The 24,013-nt window shown below is 34.3% G+C and overlaps 1 long non-coding RNA gene across 1 annotated transcript; it reads left to right on the top strand.

The window, feature by feature from the left end:
• Positions 1–1,757: 1,757 nt before the first annotated feature.
• On the top strand, positions 1,758–23,753 carry LOC124895753. The gene is made up of 4 exons (XR_007051870.1): positions 1,758–2,107; positions 2,671–2,766; positions 17,101–17,188; positions 17,283–23,753. It is a non-coding gene; the product is annotated as an uncharacterized LOC124895753 (long non-coding RNA).
• The last annotated feature ends 260 nt before the right edge of the window (positions 23,754–24,013 follow it).

Here is a 24,013-nt window from a genome sequence, read left to right as displayed (position 1 = left end):
ATAGTTTCAAATTAGTTTAATCGCCACTCACATTGTTCCTCGTGGATTCGACCCCAACTCCAAAGTTGGGTAAATATATTGACGACGATCGCCTTGCACTAAATTGACGTGTAATTTTAGCGTTATCAAGTTTATATAATTGAGTGAAAACACTCTTCTTGAAGAGCCGGCATTAAAGATTAAGAAATACATTAAAGAAATTACGGAAGAAGACAATAGCTTGATGTAAGGTGCAAATATCAAGTTCTACGGGAACTTCATCCTGTATAATATTAGTATTTTCTTGATATCATACGTATGCCCGTTTTCATTACCATGAGATCTGATGTATTATTAGATTTTTCTAAAGTGTTGCAGCTATAATCTTCTGTTACAGCAAAGCATGAAACTAGCAAGTTCCAATGCCTAACTTGGAATTGGCAGGCATAGACAGTCACCTTAACTTGGTCTGAACTGCCAAATAAGAGTTCTACCTTACAATATGATCATCTAAAATCTTCCAAAATTTATGTGCTGCGTCAATGTCGAGTGTCTATAAGAAATGTTGTGGTTGAGTAGAGGTGACTAGATGTACATACAAAAGTTGTAGTATTTAGTTGTCAGTTAAGGATCAAGTGAAGTTGTCTATCTACGTATTATGCTTATAATAATGATAGTCAGTAAAAGCAAGTAGAAGGGGCATTTTGAAAATAACAACATAGGGATGAAGGAAGAGGGATCATATATAACTGAACATGGATTTCAATTATCACAAAGTTTCAATTACAACTTCATGCTTGAGGATCAGCATGTGTTGTTTATATATGTTGTAAACGGTCATACATTTTGCTCGGAACCCTTAGGAACACTGGTTCAGATATCCGTTCATGCGCCTCCGCGACCTCCAAATCTTGAATAAGCTTTTTCACTCTACTATATCTACCCTCACCACACTTCACCCACTTAGTCCCCATCCTTATACCCTTCTCTAGATTCCAAAGTTTTTTAAATCAATTTTAAGGGTTGTTTTGTATGCTAAATGGAGTAAGGATATCTCCTGACATTATTTTATCTCACCTTGTAGATGGGATAGTGTCATTTTAGTATACATAGTGAAATAAGATAATCTGGGAATTAGCTAATACCTCGAACCAAATATGACTAAAATTTAATCTCAATTTTTATTTCCAAAATTCTTATTCTTATTTGACGTATCAAACGAGCCCATGTGACCAAATAAGAATTCCACTTAATCATGCTTTAATTTTCACTTTTTGTGCAGTCTCATTAGGTAAGGTTCCTATTTGGTCTGATCTGCAACGGTGTCCACAAAAGTAGAAAAATACAAAGGGGTAAATGACTTTTACGTGCAATTACATAGGGGTAACTTATGTCTTTTTCCTTTAATCAATGGACATAATTAGTGAAATTTGATTTATAAATAATTAATAACGTACTCACACTACTTTTTCTAATGTGATTTATCATTTTAAACATCAAATCGTATGGAGATTAAAGTAGTCCCCAGTCCTGCACTATGTGGGACATTACATTCTCTTTAATCCAACTATGTATTATAAAAGTTGGTGTCTGAGTCAATTTTTTTTTCATAACCTTTTTGAGTAAGAAAAATAATTTCATCCTTCACCTTTTTAATGGCTTTATGGCAGAGGAAGTCCAGATTAATGAAACTCGAAAGCGGAACTAAACACCGGACAAATATCCCAAAAAAAGAAAGAAATCAAGAGGTATCATTCGAGTTACGGTAAGATAGATATGATGCCTTCACCTTTAACCATAGATATAAGGTTTTAGTCTTGAAAATGGAAAATAAGATGCTTCCGGTTTATTGTGCATGAACAAGTCTGAATTAGTCGAGCCTGAAACCCAGCGGAAAAAAAAGGAAACAAAACAGGTCGGTACGCTTGAGTTAGTTTAATAATCAAAAAGAAACCTAAAGTAATAAATCCCTTAGTGGAATAATCTCAACAACTTTATTATGATGGAGTGTTTGATTTTTTTTTTACTGTTGAAATTCCTGTTTAGCCATTTACTTTAGCTTCTCTCTGAATCACCTCGTGTACTATTTCACACAGCTTCGTCTTGGCAGGTTTGTTGAAATTTAAAGGTATGATTATATATTCTTGAACCACTCTTATTTTAAAATTAACTCTTGCACGATGTTGAACATATGATTCAATTTTTCTCTCTTAAATTTTAATTATTAGTCTCTAAATAGATCCCTAAATAAAATAGTACCATCAAATCTGTTTATAACGACATTATTTGTCTGAATATTTTTGCTGCTATAGAAAAATTGTGTTATAGAGAACATGCAAAAAATTGATTCCAACACGAAAAACAATACTTTTGTTATTTATTTATTATGAGTCGTCTGGATACGTTCCTTTTCTTTGTATGCTTCAGAATGCTTCCCCTATCTTTTGCGGTGTCTTCATTTCTTTTGTTTTGTCCTTTTAAATCTGGTCTGAACTACTTTCGTAAATAGTCTGTCGAATACCACACATAGGGATAAGGTTCGTGTACGTTCTACCTTCTTCAGACCCCACCTATTGGATTACACTAGGTATGTTGTTGTCGTAGATGTCTGACCATATCTGCAGTAAATTGTTTCCTTCTATGATTTATTAAGTTTTTGTGTTCTTTATTTTACTTTCAATACATTATCAGATCTTAAGAACTAGTCCGGCTTGACTAGTAAAAGCTACAGACATGGAAAGAGGAAATGGAGGAGAAAAAGGGGAAGTGGAAGCAAACATATCATCGGTATGTTATGCAACATTTGTTTATACTTCTTTTTTTTTTTTTTTTTCATTTCACATAATTAAGTTAGTCTTGTAAGTATGTTCATTTTTATGTAGTTTCTATATAAGAAGCTGAATTTTACACCGGGCTAAGTTGGTTTAAGGGCATTGATTCAGATTGGGTAACGTGTCATTTTATGGTTGGATTTAATGTGCAAAATAGTGCTTATAACGATTTGGAGCTTGGGCCTATAATTCAAACCCAAAATAGTGCTCAAGAAAACCACCAGACCATTCTGTAGACAGTAAGGGACTCAAAACAGTGTTGAAAATCAAATGACTATCTCCAGTATATATTCATCTTTCTTTGATTTTGTACAAAGGCATCTGTTCTAATTAATATACTTCTTCTCATTGTATTCTCCATCCATTATAGTGAAATTCCTCTGCCTCTGCCCGTGGTTTTTTCCGTCAAGAATTTTCACGTAAATCTGTGTGTTCCTCTTTTTTTTTCTTTTTCTTGTGGTATTGCTTATTTTATTTGATCATATCAAACTGGTATTAGAGTAATCAATTATTTTCTTTGGGATGGAAACCATGAAGTATGATATTCCGTTGTTGGACCGCAATACCAAATTTTTGTTATGGCAAGTTAAGATGCGTACTGTGCTCATGCAGAGGTATTTGGATGATGCTCTAATAGGGTTTGATAAGATGCCCTCATCATGCACATAGGAGGATAAATGGCACAAGCATCGAAACGCTTTATCTCAGACCTATCTTCATTTATCCAATCAAATTCTACAGGATGTTTTGAAGGAGACCACAACCACTATGTTGTGGTTGAAACTAGAATCGTTATGTATAACAAAGAGCCAAACTAGTAAGTTGCATCTCAAATAATGACTTTATTCCCATTTTCTATCTGAGGGTATGTCTTTAGAGGATCACCTATCTGTATTTAAGGAAATCATTTCTGGAGGTTAAGTACAATAAGGAAGATCTAGGGTTGATTTTGTTGTGTTCTCTGCCTACATCATACTCAAACTTTAGGGATACGATTTTATAAAGTCGTAATACCCTGAACCTAGATGAAGTCTATGATGCATTTTTTTCTAAGGAGAAGATGAAACATCTTGTGAATTGGTCAGTGACTCAACGAGATGGTCTTATTGTTCGAGGAAGGACTCATGAGAGGAGCTCCAGAGGTGATGATAGAAATAGGTCAAAATCCAAAAACAAAAAAAACTATAATTACGTTTAGAAGAAAGGCCATATCAAATCTGAGTGTTATAAGTTACAGAATAGAAATAAACAGGAAGTTGAAAACCAGAAAGTAAGACAACTAGAGAAGTCCGGTGAAGCCAATTTTGTTAAAGATGGCGGTAGTGATGGAGAACTCTTGGTAGTTTCTGATAGTAACTCCAAGCCCTGTGAGGATTGGATTTTTGATTCAGCTTGCACATTTAATATGTGTCGCAATAAGGATTGGTTTACAACATATGAAATGGTCTCTAAAGGTGTTGTGTTGATGGGAAATAACACACCCTTCAAGATAGCTGGTATTGGAACAATCTGGATTAAGATATTTGATGGGGTTGTGAGGACACTTGGTGATGTACGATATATCCCTGACTTGAAGAGAAGTCTTATTTCCTTGAGTACCCTCGATTCAAACAGATATAAGTACACTAGAAGGTTAGTAAAGGTGCCCTTATTATGATGGAGGGATAGAGAAAGACTGCAAATTTGTATGTCTTGCAAGGCTCTACGGTTGCAGGTGATGCAACTTTTTCTACCTCCTCTCTAACATATAGTGATGTTGCTAAACTTTGACATATACGCTTGGGACATATAAGTGAATACGGGATGACTGAACTAAGTAGGGGAGGACTTCTTGATGGCCAGAGTATTACAAAATTGGAGTTCTTTGAGCACTGTGTTTTTGGGAAGCAGAAGAGAGTCAAATTCACTTAAGGCATCCACTCAACTAAAGGCACACTTGATTATATTCATTATGATCTCTGGGGTCCTTCTAGAGTACCTTCCATAGGAGGTGCGAATTACATGTTGACTATTCCAGAAAAGTTTGGGTGTTCTTCCTAAAGCAAGAGAATTATATGTTGCCTACTTTCAAGGAGTGGAAGACTATGATTGAAAAGTAAATAGGAAAGCAGGTAAATTGCCTATAGACTGATAATGGTTTAGAGTCATATTCTAATAAATTTAATGTTCCATGCATGTCAGAAGGAATTATGATGTCATGACCCGAGCCGAGGCCTTGGCTGCGACGAGTATCCCAAACCATGAAGGCTCGAGTGCCCTTCACTATTTGGAAATATGCACACATTCATATACAAAACAAAAAAAATATGGAAGTACACAACAACACAAAATCATGGTCAATATTATAATTCAGTTGAACAAATTTGGAATAAAATCCATACATCTCTAATAGAATTAACCTCAGTCTACAAAATCTCTAATACAACAAAGCCAACATCTTATCTAGAACTGGGATAAGGCCCCCAGTTAGATCATAAAACATAAAGAGATAATGAAATCTAATAACTAGGCCTTCCGAAATAGAGAAGGCTCACCAACTGAAAGTTCTGACACATAAGTCTACTGCTAAATGGGACCTAGGACTGTGCCTCATATCTTGAAATATAAGGGGTCAATACATTTGTACTGGTAGACAGAGCAATCCAAAATAATGACTATTATACAACATAAGCAAGAGCATTTTATAAACTCTTTACATAAGTTATGTGGAAAACACATGGGCATATTTACAAGACTTAGAACATTTATTTGAAATCCACGACTCATTATTTTATTTTACTTCTGAGCTAGGTGGTAAACCCTACAACTCTATAATCCCATGGGCTATATGGAATCCGCCCTTAACTCAGCGGCCAAGCCCCCAACCCATGTTTGCCACAAGGGCTAGAATCTTTATCTTCAATACACCAAAGGGAACTAGGCCAGTGTATGGTCCCTCTTGGGGACATAATAAACCCGTATCGTTAAAACACGATTTTGGGCTACGAGTTATCTAAATTCAAGTCTTCTTCGAGTAACCACCTAACTCTCTTTAAGCCCGTTTTAACTTTTAAGGCATACATTCTTTGAAATCAAAAATCTAAAAATCTTACTTTGTTATGACATTCATCTGCTTTGATATCGTCATACCAAGACTTGCAATTCATATCTTCTAAGCCATAAAATATCATGTACATCTCTTTTATTCAAAACAATGCTCAGACCACCAATTCAAATGATAAAAGAGGATTCATATTTCAAAACATGTGTCAAACCATGCAAAGATTCTCTCTTTTCAATATTTCGGCAAGAGGTGGTCAATTTCTCAAAACAACCATGCAATTCCTTGATTTTCACATTTAACATTTAAAAATAAGAAGTTATCCCTCTCTTCAATTCTCAATCAATACAAAGTTCAAATAAGATAGTAAAGCTCTTGACTTATACTTAAACAGGCACTTTTAGTAACCCATAATTTGTAATTCAAGGAGTAAATCAATAAGAGAGGAAAAATTCATTATTCTTGCTCTCAACTCATATTTCAAAACTAAAAATTACATATATACATATACACAAGAAAAATTAAGATTTAAGGGAAGGCCTTAAGACCAAAACGTTATCATCGAAGGATTCACAATACGTCATTGTCAATGCAAATTCAAGAACCTTTGTAAATACAAAATTTCTTAACATTCAAACATTATTAAAATGATTTCACCATTCCCATGTAGTTTAGGAAAACTCCATGTGCCTTAGATGACCTAATTCAAAGGATAGAACTAAATTCTTAATTTGTTTCTTGGAAATCTTGACCTAAGAGCTTGATTCTTAATCTTTGGGTCTCTAGGGTTTTCTTGAAATTAATAAAAGAGAATAAAGATGTACAATGATCTTTAGGGATTCAAATCATATGTTTTGGACGGTTTTGAGTGAGGTAAATGACCTTATTGCGCTTAATTATGCATAATTATAAGCTAGAAATTTTTAGAGTGCACGATGGAGGGCTTGGAATGGGCTTCATAGCACAGGAATGAGTGCACGATGTGGGATCTATAGCACTATTTTGGAGTGCACGATGTGGGCATATTGAGGGATGCTACTATTTTGGTTATCCAAACTTCCCCTTACGCTTATCAAAAAATTTTGAAACTCACCCGAGATATACTTCTTACCACTCCAATCATGATTCAACGTTAAAATCAACAATACACTTTTGAAAAAGTTGAAAATAAAATCATCAAAGTTTGAGAGGTCAAAATGAGGCTAATTATCCAACACTTAGTTTTATTTTTAAGGTTCTAAGTGTCTTAAGTTAGCACTAGGGGTGGTATCAAGTTGAGAAGGCTACGGGGTGCTATATGTAAGGCACTTAATAGTTCGTCGTACTCGGCAACAGAATGGTATGGCTGAACAAATGAATAGGACTATAATGGAGAAGGTGCATTTTATGCTCTCTAATATTGGTTTACCCAATTTTTTTTGGGCCGAAGCTGCTTTCACAATTTGTTTTCTTATTAACTACCCTCTTTTAATTGCGATTGACAAAAAGACCCCATAAGAGGTATAGTCCGGTACTCCTCCCAGTTACTCTGTTATGAGGATATTTGGATGTGTTGCTTATGTTCATGTTGATAATGGAAAGTTGGAACCTAGATCTGTCAAATGTTTATTTATGGCTTATAAGTCTGTTGTTAAAGGATATAAGTTTTGGTGTCCAAAAAGCAAAAAGGTTATAATTAGCAGGGATGTTGTGTTTGATGAAACTTCCATGTTTCGTGCTTCCTCCAAATCTAGTGCTTCGCCCCCAAATGAGTTTAGTGTCATGAATCAAAAAAATTCAAGCACCCACGTTGAATTGTAGATTAGAGAAGAGTCCACACCAGTGTCTACTTCTCAGTTTACCCTGGAGATATAGAGTGATACTATTTCTTCTACACTACCAGTGATGCCATAATATTCTATTGCTAAAGACAGGACTAACAGAGATATTAGACCTCCTCAAAAGTATGTTGAAGCTAATTTGGTTGCTTATGCATTAAATTTAGCAAAAGGTATTAATTTCGGTGAAGAACCTTCTTTTTACTCAGAGATAGTTAGTTGTGATAATTCTTGATGATGGATGATTACTATGCAGGAGGAGATAGAATCACTTCATAAGAATAGAACATGAGATTTGGTGAGATTGCCTAAAGATAAGAAAGATGACCGTTGCAAGTAGGTATTTAAAAAGAAAAAAGGAACATCAGGAGTTGAAGATGCTAGGTACAAAGCAAGACTAGTTGCTAAAGGTTATAGTCAGGTTCTAGGTGTTAACTTCACAGATGCGTTTTCTCCAGTTGTAAAGCATAGTTTGATTCGATCCTTACTTATTATTGTGGCCATGAATGATCTTAAACTTGAGAAGTTAGATGTCAAGACTGCATTCTTATATGGAGAACTTGAGTAGGACATCTATATACAACAACCAAAGGCTTTTGTAGTCTCAGGAAAGGAGGACTATGTATGCTTACTGAAAAAGTCCCTTTACGGCTTAAAACAGTTGCCCAGATAGTGGTATAAGAGGTTTGACTCCTTTGTGACTTCTCATAAGTTTAAAAGGAGTTGTTATGATAGTTGCGTCTATTTCAAGAAGGTAAGTGATGGTTCGTTCGTGTATCTTCCCTTGTATATTAATGACATATTGATTGCAGTAAAGTATATAAGAGAGATAGGAAGAGTAAAATCCCAGCTGAGTGAGGATTTTAAGATAAAGGATTTAGGGGTAGCAAAGAAGATCCTTGGCATGGAAATTCTGAGGCATAAAGAGAAGTGTAAGTTATACTTGAGTCCGAAAAGGTATATTGAGAAAGTGCTTCATAGGTTCGATATGAAAAACACCAAAAATTTTAGTACTCCATTGGCAGCTCATTTTAAACTCTTAGCCATGTTATCTCCAAATGCAGATGATGATCGTGATGATATGTCTCGAGTTCCATACTCTAGTGTTGTTGGGTCTCTTATGTATGCGATGGTGTGTTCCCAACCAGATTTATCATATGCAGTCAGTGCAGTTAGCAGATACATGACAAATCCTAGTAAATAACATTGGTAAGCAGTTTAGTGGATTTTCAGATACTTGCATGGATCTGTTGATGTTTGTTTGTAGTTTGAGAAAAATAGAAATAGAGTGATCGGTTATGTTGATTCTGGTTTTGTAGGAGACCTTGATAAAAAGAGGACTATGTTTTAACCATTAGTAGTTGTGCTATCAGTTGGAAAACTATTTTACAGACTGCAGTTGTTTTGTCAACTACTGAGGCAGAGTACATGGCTATTATAGAGGCTTGCAAGGAAGCTATTTGGATGAAGGGTTTGTTTGGTGAACTTAGCAAAGACATGTAGATTACGACAATATTTTGAGATAGTCAGAGTGCTATCTTCCTTACAAAAGATCATATGTTTCGCGAAAGGATAAAGCACATCGATGTTTGGTATCATTTTATGCGTGAAATTATTGCTCCTGGTGATATTATGGTATGCAAGATTAGTAACCATGATAAACCTATTGATATGATGACCAAGACACTACCAAGTGCCAAGTTTGTGCATTGCTTGGACTTGATTGGTGTCAACAGTTAAGATGCGCCCTTAGGGGCTTTTGTAGAAAACGTGGAGAGTTTTCTTGAGATGGATTTGAGTTCTGAATTTGAATTTGTGTCAAGGTGGATATTATTAGAGTTTGTGACCTGAATTCTGTTGATCCGGCCCTAAATATTTTGCAGTGCAACCCATCTTTGTGATTTTTTGTGATGTCAGTTGTGGTAGCATAGGGATCGGGTCGATATGGACCAGTTTGTTTTTGGGCTTAGGATTTATTTGTACACACACATTATATAAGTGCAATTAGTGGGACAGTTTTGGAAGTTTAGAAAATACGTCATTCTCCTCATTGTATTCTCCATCCGTTATAGTGAAATTCCTCTGCCTCTACCTGTGGCTTTTCCTGTCAAGGACTTTCACGTAAATCTGTGTGTTCATCTTGTTTTTCTTTTTTTTTTTGGGGTATATGCTTTTCAATCATAACATCTTCTGCATTTCTATTAGCTACATGTTGTAATTCAGTTCATGGACAATTTGAGACAATATTTGGTCTCTTTAGTAGGTGTCATCCATTGTATTTCGTGAGGGCATTATCAATATTCTTGATTTCATAGAAAAATTAAATAACGGTCGTATGAAAATTTCAATTCTTAAAATGGATTGAATTGAAGAGATGACATTTGTTTCCGCATTTTCATCAATATTGCTATTTCCTTTCAGAAGGTTGTATTGACAAAATCTTGTCTTGCATATCAAATGAGATTCATGATCTGGTTCAGTCACTTTTTCATTAGTGTGGAGAAGGCGTGCTGGTTAAATTTATGGATCATGATGTTCCTTACCTCCAGGAAAATATCAAAAATTATGTTAGCTCACATAACTATGTTGAATCATGTCATGTGCCCATGATCGAGGATCATTTGGTTGAGCTTTTTGATGCTATCCTCATGTATCTGCAATATCTACTCAAGTGTTAGTCTGAGTTGATTCAATATTAGTTTTTCAAAAATTATTTAACATTTTAAGAGATTTCATCGGTTGAAAGTAAAAGGTCGTATTAGTATGAGACAATTGAATATGTGTTACCTCATCTTCAATTTATGGCTCAGAGAGTAGTAAGCTTCTGCTTTACTCTTTTGGATTATCATCTTGATGAATTCAATGGATCAGAGGAAACAGATGAATCATATGTATCCCAATTTAATTTCAAGCTGGCCAATCTGCTTGTGGATATTATACCCATTGAACTAGAGGTTATGCACATCTATTAAACAAATTTGAAAGCTTCAAAATCGGCAGAAGTTGGTTGCTTCATTAGGAACACTCGAGAAGCCTCTCTGGAAATTGTTAGAGACTCTCTAATTTATCTGTACAAACATATGGTTAATGATATTACTCCTAGTACCTCAGTGGGAAACATTCATATCATGATAGAGTTACTTTCGATTATTCTTTCAGATGTGCCCGAGGACATCATTCATCATTACAAGTAGTTTTTTTTCTTGGCATGTGTTGAAGCACTTACCAAGGAGGTATTTGTTCTTGTTCGCAACTTAGGAGTGAACTCAAGAAATGAAGAGAATATGAATGAAATAGGTGGTGCAAGTTTAAACTTACCAGAAAAAATTGAACTCCTGAAGGAAGATCTCAAGAATGTTTTCATGAAAGCCCGCACAGACTCATACCAGCTCAGCCTCCCGCTGAGTGATGGACCACTCTTCATGACTCTTCTTCTCAGAAACTTAACTAACTTGCTCAATTCCAATGCTTATTTAGTTGCTCTAATAAAATAACGAATTAGGTAGGTGAAAGAAGACATGGAAATCATTAAATTGTTCTTTGGTAAAGTTAAGCAAGAATTGTATAGAGATCTTTGGACTCATATTCTCGATGTGGCATATGAGTCGAAAACTCGGATTAACTCAATTCTTGCCAGAGATCCTTCTCTATTACAACTTATCTTCTTACTTCCTGATATTGTGGAAAAAATCAAGATTATCAAAAAGAGGTACAAAAGCAGATCTCCAAGAATACAAGTATCATTTCTACAAACACTCACAACAAGCCAATTGAAATCAAGTCCTCAATAGTTGGTAAAACAATTACTGGTTTTGTGGAGGAGAAAAAGTGGATAATTAGGAAGCTCAATAGTGGGCCAGCTGAGATAGATGTAATTTCCATAGTCGGCATGCTAGGTCTTGGAAAAACTACTTTGTTTTACAAAGTTTATAAAGATAAGTCTGTTGTTTGTCATTTTGACATTCGTGCACAGTGCTCAGTCGATCAGGAACTTAATGGGGAAAACTTATTGCAGAAAATTTTCATTGAAGTTATTGATTTGAAAGAAAGAGACAATAAGGATGTTATAAAACTAATAAGGATGTATATATCATCAGCATCATCATTTAGAAATTCTACATTCTTTGTCTTTTCATTATCTTGCCAGCTCCAGGTGTTATTCTCCACAAATCTGACATCCTTTTTAACAATCAGTTTGACATTTTAAGGCCGATAGATGCTGTAAGCTTTTGATAGACTACTATATCCTACAAAGATTCTGGGTTCAGCTTTTTTATCCAGTTTATCTCTTTCCATCTGAGGTACATAAGAAAAACAAACATAAATAAATATTTTTCAGATTTTTTATTAAGGTTTTGTAACTAAGCCAAGCCTTAAATGGTGTCTTCTTTTGTAAAGCCTAGATTGGCAATCTGTTTAGCATAAATACTGCGGTGTGGGCAACTTCAGCCCAAAATTTCTCTGGCATCCCTTTCTCATGGAGCAAACACCTTGTCATCTCTATTAGTATCCTATTTTTCCTTTCCACTACTCTATTTTGTTGGGAAGTATAACGTGCTGTTAGTTGATGCTCGATTCTTTCTTCATTCCAAAATTTGTTGAAATTTTCTAAAGATACTCGATTCCATTATCTATTCTTATCACCTGAATTTTGCAGTCACTCTGATTTTCCACAAAAGCTTTAGTTTTCAAGAATACATCAGCGACCTCAGATTTAAAAATCAAAATATAAATCCAACAATATCTGGAATAATCATCTATAAAGGCAATATAGTACTTACTATCCTTTAAAGATGGTGTTTTCTAAGGTCCACCTAAATTCGAGTGAATAAGTTGCATTTTATTGTTTGCCCTCCATGATGAATTCTGAAAAGGAAGCCTTGTTTTCTTCCTGAAAAGCTTCACAACCAGAAAGATTTTTCTCAAAGCTCGGGAGACCTTTTGCAAGTTGATTTTCTTTCACGAAGAGTATTGAATCATGAGGATGATGTTTGAGTCTTTTGTGCCATAACTATGAATCATTTTCCAATCAGACAACGGTTGCGTGCTCCTCGTCCAATAGATTCAAGGAAAAACTCCTTCCTCTCATCTTGACCTTGAACATCTCCTTATCATCAGAATCCTTGATGACATTTGCTTTTTCTTTAAGCAACACTTTAAAACCATTTTCAAGTAGCTTGCCAACCCTTAAGAGTATTTGTTCAAGATCAGAAACAAAGAAAACATCAGTTATAAGTTTCAAACCTGTAGGGCTTTGAATTGCAACTGTTCCTTTGCCTTTTCCATCAAAATATTCTTCGTTTCCAATTTTGACTTCAGAGATAACAGATCAATCTAGCTCTTTAAAGAGCTCTTGATCAATGGTTATATGATATGTACATTCGCTATCAATCAATCAATTTTCAGAAGTGCTTTTGTTAGCAAAACAAGTTGCAACAAATAATTGCTCTTCTTGATATTGATTTATAGAAGCTTTGGCGTTTTCTTGTTGCATTTTTGACTTGCATACCCTCTCCACATAGCCTAGTTGACCACATTTTTTGCACTGGACATTTGGCCTCCACAAATATTTTTGTTGAGAGTGATTTTTCTTTTTGCAATGAGAGCAGGGTGAATTAATTACTCCCCGATTGTTATTATTATTGCCTTGCCTTTGCTTGTGGTTCTTTTTTGTTCCATTTTCTAACTCGTTCTATGATTTAGATTGAAAATCACCTTCAATAAAACCTTTTTTCCTCATCATTCTCTTTTGCTCCAATGCCTGCAAAGCTTTAATAAGTTCTGCAAAGGTAATGCTTGATAAATCGTTAGAATTCTCTAAAGAAGAGATTCTGGCTTCATATTTCTCAGAAAGTGTGATAAGAATGTTTTGAAAAATTTGTTCATCAGTAAAATCCTTACTAAACAATCTCACCTTATTGGCTAAGTTGAGTAGTTGATCTGCATAATCTTTTATAGTTTCTGATTCTTTCATTCTCTTTATTTCAAGTTCCCGAATCAGATTTATCACTTGCATATTTTAAAATCAGATTCATCACTTGCATATTTTGCACTCTTTCACTTCTTTGGTATTCCTCTTCGTGATACTCTCAAATTTCTATAGCAGATTTCATTTGCATAATTCTAGTAAGAGTTGAAGGAGATACTACGGAGAAAAAACATGCTTTGTCTTTGACTTTCCTTGTCTTTCTCTCCTTGTGATGTTTTATCTGATTCATTGTTGGATTATATCCAAGAGGAGTTACTTCCTAGTACTCTTCTACTACTTCCCAGAGGTCTAGTGCTTCAAGGTGAACCGTCATTCTAATTTCCCAAGTGGGATAATTTTTAGGTTGTGGAGCCTGATTAATATATGACGTAATGTTATATATTAATGTTCATGTTGTTCAACCTTTGAGAAATTATATTCTAATTTTCTAAATTTTAGGCTGTACCTTTTATTCTCATTTCTCTATGTAATTGAACATACTCTAATTCATTAATATCAATAGCCCATCCGCTGGGGAGGTTACCCACGAGTATTACCACAAAATTAATTCTCTCTCTCTTTCTTAAAGAAATCTCCCTCTAGTTTTCTTCATCCTCTCCATAGATTTAGTGTGTGTGAACTGCTAATCGAACCTAAAAGATAATTCTTACCGTTGAAGACAAGTGAAGTTACAAAGCTTGTTTCAGAATTCATTTCCTATAAACTATTTAAGACAACATTTTAAAGAATGGTTATATAGAAAGAAGTTATATTGATTCACTGTCTTCTCATAGTTCCCTCAAGATGACAATGCTCTTGATACAAATCTGTTGACTAAGAAAAGAAAGAGAAAAAGGCTAGGTTAAGTTTCATTGCTTATTGATGTTAAGTTTTACAGAATAATTAAAAGACCAAAAGAAGATAGGAATTTTGAAATTGAAACTGTTCCACTAATTAAGCCTAATCATATTTATAGATTTGACATTATCTTAACCAGTTGAGATTTTTGAATTTAAAATAGATTTTAACTTCTATTTTTGGTTTTGAATTAATCCAATCGTCCTTTCTATAAAAATTAACCATATAATTACTTCTAACCATTTATATGTTCTTAAATTTTGATCAAAAGTGATTATCAATTATCTTTGAATAAGACCTCATTGTTGCATTCGATTCTGATGAAGTTACACGGCAATTCATTCACTGGCTTTACCTCTTCTAGGTAACAATTTTTTTTTGCAATAGATTTTTGAATCTTACTCGTATCTTCATTTCAATACCAAGGAAGAAAATCCTCAATATACACGTATTAGAATATACACATACATGTGTTTACATGTTTTTGCTCAGTTTACATGTAAATATTTCATTATTCAAACCAATATTTACATGTCTTTGTTCAGTTTCATTTTTGTAAGCATTAATTTGATAAATGATATTCATAGGCTTTATCAGGTAAAATTAATTAAAATGGAGTAGTGATATATGAAAGGAAAAGGATGAATTTGTGGTGATATCATTAAAAGATTATAATGTTTTTGAAATTTTAGTCATTATTTTAAGAATTATGAAGAGAAGGTTTTGAAAGGGAAGAGGACAAATATAGCACTATATTTTGACGATTTGTTGCGTCTTATTTATTTTTCAATCTACTTGATTTTCTTATGTGTATGATATCTTAATTTTATATATTTTATAGACGATAGAAGTAACAAAGAATGAGTTAAGTCACAACACAATGAAATAATACTAAATAGTTGCAAATGTATAAATCAAATATAAGCAACAATAAAGAAAAAATAGAAACAAAGAGAAGCATGAAAAAATAGAAGAACAAACATATTTAAAATTAAGCTACGAAAGGTAAACACCATAGTATTGATAAGTGTAATTTAAACTCAAAGTTGATTGACTATTATTATTTTAAGCCTATACTGGATTAAACAAAAAGGATCTTCATACATGGAGGGGATCCTAATGCAACATCAGATTGAAGTTAGGACAATGTGGCTTATTTTTAAAAATGTCGTATGGATTATGAATATAAGTAAAAGTCTATAGAATCTAATTCAACACTTTATTATCATACTCTGTTTATTTCATTTTATTTGGCATCGTTTGACATGATAGGTTTAAAATAATTCTTAGATATTTGTTGGGTTATTCATCATTTCAATTAGGGATAAAATGGATATTTTAAAATAAAATTATTTTAAATATAATAATATGATATTTTTTTTAGATGGATTAAAAAGAAAATGGTACAACATAAAAAATGGAATGAAAGAGTAAAAAGTAAGGACACATGGCTTTTGAAATTCCTATACCAAACACACCTTTAGTTCTTTAAAGAACACATAAAATTTTCTCACATATAGGAACATTTTTGTTGATCAACTTTTTGAATGAGTTGACAACATTATTGGTGAACTGGGATATGTATCCGCGCGATGCATGGGCTTGTTATCTCTAACAATTATAGCAGATCAACAATTGTAATAAAACCAGATTCTGCAAGATTGCAGCCTTATTTAGCTTAACTTAATCCAACTCTGAAGTTTTATTTTGAATTACAACAACAAGTATGACTAATATCCTACTTTTGAGGCACTAGTCTTAACAAATATGAACATTTCTTTGAACCTCTTCCTTACCATTGTCATTTAAGACACTTGAGGCTTCATAAAAAGTTGGACCTGAAGAAAGCATATTTGACGGATTCTTTGCTAAATGAAATAGGCATGCTAGTTCATTTGAGGTGCTTAATCATTTAGATGGAGGAAGAAGCACTCCCTCCCTCACTTTCAAACCTCTAGAATTTAGAAAATCTAGATCGAGGTGTATAACCTGGGACCAATCTCAGTACTATCACGTAGTATCTCAAATCTTGAAAAGCTACGAAATGTGTTCAGCGGTAATTGTACTGTCTTTTTTTTTTTGGATATTGACAAACCAACAAAGTTAGAGAATCTGAGAACATTAAAGTTACTTAAGATTTCCTATTCGGTAGACATATAGATTATTTTCAGAAGGTTTTTCAATCTTTGAACCCTTGATTTCCTCATGGATTATTCAGCAGTGGAGCAGCAAATTATTTTCCAAGATTGGATGTCCTTAATAAACTTGAACAAGTTACCGTAATTTTTGTCCGCTTTGGGCATAGACATGCACATCGGTTCGATTTTCACTTCCCTTTGAGCTTGAAAGAACTGAAATTGGGTGGGTTCGATCTGAAATTCGATGCAGTACCAAGAATTGGGACATCACCACCCAGCCTTCAAAGGCTATGACTATCAAGCGCAGACATCTAGGAGGGGGAGAATGGAACATGGAACAAGTCACCTTCTAGAATATCAAATCTCTAAGTTTGATTGGTGTGTCTTTTTCTGCATGGTAGTTTATTGCAATTGAATCCTTTACCAAGCTTGAGGAATTACTTACATTGTATTGTGCATGTATTAAAAGAGCTCCCAGGTTAAAAAGTCAGCCCTCAACATTAAGGAATATGTTACATAATTGATGGGAGAAGACAAGTATGAGGTAGACTACACAGGTATATAAATTCATTGACTTGTTTCGTACATTAAATTACCTCTTCAAATATGATATTCTAATATTACTTTTAACTTATATAATCTTCCTTTCAGTGGGCGAGAGCATAATAAGTTCTGGTCGCGGTTTCAATCGCTAGAGACTTTATGTTAGTGGGAACTCATCATGATCATCTTAATTAACTGCCTGTTAATTTAGAGCATACTTAGGTCTTAGATCTATATCTCCAAACAAGTTTGAGGTACACTGCGGAGAAATGGATTCATCTTAGGTCCATACCTCCAGGCAAATCTCTATTAGTATATTACATTAACTTCTTTCCTACCCGTTGGGGCTTCAAGTGTTGGATCTATCATCACACACTTATGCCTTCTTCAAGATATTTCAGTTCATTTCCCATTAAGCACTGTTTTTCCCATCTGATTCTTCTTTTAGCAGATGCTTATTTTTACATAGAAATTGATGAATGATCAAAATGGAATTTTGACTGACAAATTGTTTCTTATCCTTTGGTTGACATATTATTTTGTTGTTGTTACAGATCCTTTTTCTTGAATGCGTTATAATTCTTCCTCTAGTTTTGTTTTCTCTTCCTATCTTATATATGTGTTACATGAGTTGGGAGTCTTTTGCAAACAAGCTTTCTACCTCCATGAAATAGAGTTGAGGTCTGTGTACACTCTATCCTTCCTATACCCCACTTGTGTGATTATAGAGTATCTTGTTGTTGTTGCACTATCCTTTCAGGATGAATCTTCTCTTCCTTTTGCCTCACAAAAGTGTCAACAAGAGTGGACTATTTGTAATTCTTTACATTGCCAGTGCCCAAAACATTAACTCTTTATATATGGTCGTTGAACGTTACTTATGATAGTAGTAAAGTCACAACTATTGTTTGCCACATTAAAGTAACTAAACTTGTTAAAATATCTCTCAAGCACTCTCACACACACATATAACTGCCATTCCAGCAGTTACTGAGCTCGATAAGAAGAAGGAAAAGAAGAGAGAGGATGATCTAAGATTGAAACTTGTATGTTAGTTATGTACAATGTGAGTTCATGCCACCTATTTATAGACTCACATGACTAAAATGTGATTATCTAGAAGATTCGTAACAAATTCCTAACAACTTAATCAAGTGGCCAGCTCACTAACCAACTTGACACACCTAACAGACTCGACTAACAAGCAATGCAATAGAGTTAACTAACAGTGTTAATCAACTGTTAACTAATTAATATAACAGAAAGTATGAATACTGAATATTGATACTATAAGTTTTGACACTCCTCCTCAAGCTACAGGGTGCAAAATGTTGAGCACACCAAGCTTTCTTAGGAGATGTAAGTGTTGATCATGACTCAAGCCCTTTGTGAGGATATCTGCAACCTGTTGATTTATCTGCACATACATGGGTTGAACCAACCCTTCCTTGATCTTATCTCTAATAAAGTGGCAGTCCACCTAAATATGTTTGGTCCTCTCATGGAATATGGGGCTAGCAGCTAGCTGAATAGCTGAATTGCTATCAGTAAAGATGATAATAATTTTAGTTATAGGGATCCCTAATTCTACAAACAGTCCATCCAACCATGTTACTTCTACCAAAGCTTAGGCCATGCTCCTATATTCTACCTAAACTGAGCTTCTGGAGATAGTGTTCTATTTTTTGGACTTCTAGGATATCAATAAACCACCAAACTGCACCATATAGCCTATAACAGACCTCTTAGTATTTGGACATGCAGCGCAATTTGAGTCACACCAACAAACAAACTCTGTAGTAGGTTGTTCCTGGAGCCATATACCTTGTCCTACAATTTCGTTTAGATATCTTATCACCCTGTTTGCTGCCTCCAAATTTTATTTTTTAGGTTGTTACATGAACTGACTTACTATTTGTACTTCATAACTGATATCAAGTTTTGTTATTCTTGCATACAACAATTTTCCAACAAGTCTTTGATACGATGTTATATCCCTTAGAATAATATCTCCTTTAACACCTGCTGCTTCATTCACTTTAACAAAGGTTAGCTTGATATTAATATCTAATGGAGTAAGATATGGCTTAGCACCAACAAGCCCTATGTCAGATGTAAGCTCCAATATATATTTTCTTTGGTTCAATATTACTCTACTTGCAGACCTCAACACTTTAATGCCTAAGAAGTCCTTAAGCTCACCTAGATCCTTAAGTATAAATTGCTGATGGAGAGTAACTTTTGTTGCATTAATCATGTTTGTATTATCCCCTATTATTAGAAGATCATCTACATAAACTAAAACCACCACCATACCTTTTGACTTCTTTAAGGTAAAGCGTGAATAATCATATCTGCTCAGAGAGAATGCTGTATTGAGCAATGCTGCAGTAGGCTTTATATTCCACTGCCTTGATACTTGGTTAAGTCCATACAATGACTTGATTAATCTTCAAACTTTGAGTTACTTCCCTCCAAGAAACCATCTGGCATTTCCATATACACTTTCTCATCTAAATCACCTTGTAGAAAAGCATTATAGACATCCATTTGGTACATACACCACCCTTTTGATACAGCTAAAGTAATAAAATTTCTCACTATAACCATTTTTGCTATGGGAGAGAATGTGTCATGGTAATCTAGTCCCTCCTGTTGGCTGTAACCCTTGGCGACCAACCTTTCCTTAAACCTTTCTACTTCTCCATTAGCATTGTACTTGATCTTGTAGACCCATTTTGATCCAATTATATTCTTGTCCAGAGGAATATCAACTACCTCCTAAGTATGATTTTCTTCAAGATCTTTAACCTTCTATTTCATAGCTTTAATCCACCTCTTATCTCCGCCAGCTTCATTATAAGATTGTGGTTCTACTTTTGTTGATAGACTGGACATAAAACTTTGGTATCTTGAACTAGTATTAGCATAAGATAGATAGTTTTCCATAGGATATCTGGTTTCTCTTTTTCCCTAGTAATGCATAGTCCAACAACCAAACAAGTTGTTTGATGACTCTAGATGATTTTCTTGGAGCAACTTCTGCAGGTGATAAGGATGGCTCATCTTTGCTGGTGAAGTTATGAGTGTCTTCATCTTGGATACTGTTAAGATTATGTGGTGATGTACTTTTCTCTTGTGGATCATATGATTGATTATCAGGATCTGTGTAAGTATCTACTTCTATTACTGCATTAGTATGATAAGATAAACTCAGCTTAAGGAAATCAACAGTTGATTCTGAGCTTGGGTACTCTACAAAAAGGAATGAATCATGTTTGAACACTGCATCTCTTATGACAAACAATTTGTTAGTACACCAATCCGACAATATATAACCCTTCTGAGTGGTAGAATAACCCTTCAATACTGCAACTTTAGCTCTTTTAGAGAGCTTATCACCCTTTGGTAGTACTGAAGCATAGCATTTGCATCCAATAACTCTTAGGTGTGTTAGTGATGGGACTTTACAGAATAATATTTCATAAGGACTTTCACCCTCAATAGCTGAGGATGGTAACCTTTTAATAAGATACACAATAGCCTTAACATTTAATCCCTAAAGCTTCATAGGCACCTGTGATTGAAACCTAATGGCTCTTGTGACATTCAATATCTGTCTGTGTTGTCTCTCAACCACACTATTTTATTGTGGTGTGTATGGGAAGATACTTTGATGTATTATTCCCAAGGTCTGAAACAACTCTGTACATTTAGAATTAAGGAACTCTTTCCCATTATCTAACCTTAATATTTTCACTTGAGCACTAAATTGATTCTGAATTAGAGTAAAGAAGTTTTTTATGGCTACAATACACTCAGACTTTAATTGTAGTAGATGAAACCATGTATATCTTCTATGATCATCAACAATAGTTAAAAACTAGTACTTCTTTTCAAAAGTAGGTGTCTTATAAGGCCCCCAAGGATCCATCTGTACAATATCAAAACATTTTGAAGATCTAGATATACAGAGAGGAAAGATTTGTCTAGTTTATTTAGCTAATGGATAAATATAACACTTATTTAGAATATGTACATCACTACTGTGTCTTAATAGATTGAAAGTTCTTAATGCCTGGGAAGAGGGATGTCCCAGCCTCATATACCACAGACTGCACTCATGCATCTCTACTCCTGTATCCTGCCCTTGATGAGCCACATTATTGATAATTCTATTCTCTCCACATACATTTTTGAGGATGTATAATCTTTCTTTTTCCTTACCAATCCCCTTCACCTTGCCACTATAAAGGTTCTAAAGTACACAAAAGTCAAGATAGAATGAACCAAAACAAGAGAGTTTCCTAGTCATTTTAGACACTCATAACAAGTTCAGTTTAAAATCTAGAACATACAACACATCCCTTACAACCTCTTCTTTCAGAACTTGTGCTTCTCCTACATGTGATATATCCACCTTGGCTCCAGTAGGTAGGTTTACTTAATCACACATTGTGTTGTCAATTTTGTGATAGTGTGAGAATATATCCTTGTGTGCTACCACATAATGTATGGCTCTAGAGCCTATGATCCATTCATATGGAACAACATGACTAAAAAAACAAGTAATAGTACTTGTCATATTAGCTTTTTCTGAGTCATTTGTCTCTTTGTTGATCAATGCTATGATCTGTCTATATTCATCTTCTGAGAAACCTTATCCCTTTAACAGACCAGCATTGTTGTTCCCTTTACTTTCCTGGTTACCAGTTTGATCAGCCAAGTATGATTTCTCTACTTGAGGTCTAATAAAGTTATGAGCTAATGACTGGCTGGTATTTTGACTAATAGCTAATTGTCCATCTCTACCACCTCCACCACCTCCACCTTGACCATTGTAGAGTTCTTGATTTTATACCCCCTTGGATTGTTGTAGTTACTTATTTTATTGTTTCTCCAATCACTTGGATATCCATGCAATTTGTAATAGTTTTCTCTTGTGTGGCCAGTGAAGTTACAACAATCATATCTTTTACCTTTTAATCTTGGCTTCCATAATTGGTTGATGCCTGATTCCTATTCCAAATCTAGAATTTGCATATTTTCTATGTACTTGCATAGGAATAGGCTTAGTTTTATGAATAATATTTACAACACAAGCAAGTTGCTGGATCTCATCTTTAATAATCATTGCATATTCTTGGTTAAGTGTAGGTGTTGTTCCCTTTATCAATATATGTCTATTTACTTGGTCATATGTATCATTTAGTCCACTTAGGAATTGTATTAGCCTCAACTAATCTAAGTGCTCTACATACTCCTTAGACTTAGAACAATTACATGATGGAGCTAGAATAACCGCATTATGTTCACTCCACAAATTCTTTAACTTAGTGAAGTAGGTTGAGACCGAGTCAGTGCCTTGGTGTAGGTTGTTGATTTCCCTGTTCAATTGGTACAATCTCATATGATTCACTTTGTCAAACCTCTTCTAAAGATTTTCCCATACCTCATAGGCATTTTTTCCATACACAATACCACTGAGTAACTGTTCACTTACTGAACTCATCAGCCATGAAAGAAATACTGCATTGAATATCTCCCATTAATCATGTAATTCCTCTCTGTATGTGTTCTTTTTACAAGTACCAGTCACACAAACATACTTCTTCTTTCCCAATAGTCCAATCTTCATAGATTTACACCAAATTCCATAATTCTATGAACCAGTCAACTTAATGGGAATCAATGCAGCTCCTACTACATCTGATGCTCCTAGGCCACTAGGATCAATCTTAGGTGCCATGTATATTTTGTAGGATACAACTATATTGGAATAAAAATGTCATAGAAATCTCAAAATACACCACTTGTATATAGAGATCTAAACTCCTCTAAGCTCACTAGCTCACAAATAGAAATCACAGATAGAAGGAACTCACTGTATTAAAGATGTATTGACATTCAATTGTTATTTCTCCAGTTCCATGATCGCGTGGATTTGATACCATGGTAAAATATATCTCAATCACTCTCTCTCACAAACACTAATACCATTGCAGCAGTTACTGAGCTCGATGAGAAGAAGGAGAAGAAGAGAGAAAATGAGCTAAGATTGAAACTTGTATGTTAGTTACGTACAATATGAGTTCATGCCACCTATTTATAGATTCATATGACTAAAATGTGATTATATAGAAGCTTCCTAACAACTTAATCAAGTGACCAGCTCACTATCCTACTTGACACACTTAACAGACTCGACTAACAAACAATGCAACAGTGTTAAGTAACAATGTTAACCAACTGTTAACTAACTCATATAACAGAAAGTATGAATACTAATTATTGATCCTATAAGTTTTAACAGAAATTTATCCACTATAATGGTTACTAAACGTTAATACTATTGTATACACGTCTTAGATACAAGCAACTGAGAGTTCTTGAATTCAACTTATCTAGCAAAAACTAGACGGTTGTGCAAACTAATTTTCCCTGCATATACTCTGGTATTGCTTAGCATACAGTTATAGAAAAAGCCTATAATTCAGCAAAATAGGAGTGCCCAAACTTAACTTTCAATATTACAATTCATAGTCTCCCTTTCGTTTTGTTTCTTTTTACTCTCTTTTCTATATCTAACCTCTATTTCTCTTTTTTCATATTTTTTCTTTTTTGTTTCTCTTTCTGTCTCTTCTATCTCTAGTCGATACTTCTCTTTTTTATGTTTTATTTTTTTCTTTTTCATTATTTTTTTGATTGTATTTTATATTTTATATCTTTTTTGTATTTTTGAAAAAATATGGCAACGTCTAGTATAAGCCGTGGATAATGATGGAAACATCATGACTGCTCATTGTCTTTATATTAACCATCATTTTTTTCTTTTCATT

This window comes from Capsicum annuum, unplaced genomic scaffold (genome assembly GCF_002878395.1).
Source record: "Capsicum annuum cultivar UCD-10X-F1 unplaced genomic scaffold, UCD10Xv1.1 ctg995, whole genome shotgun sequence".
In the NCBI taxonomy this organism is placed as follows: Eukaryota; Viridiplantae; Streptophyta; class Magnoliopsida; order Solanales; family Solanaceae; genus Capsicum; species Capsicum annuum.
Note: the sequence above shows the minus strand (reverse complement) of the source record. Positions and strands in the feature narration are given on the sequence as shown.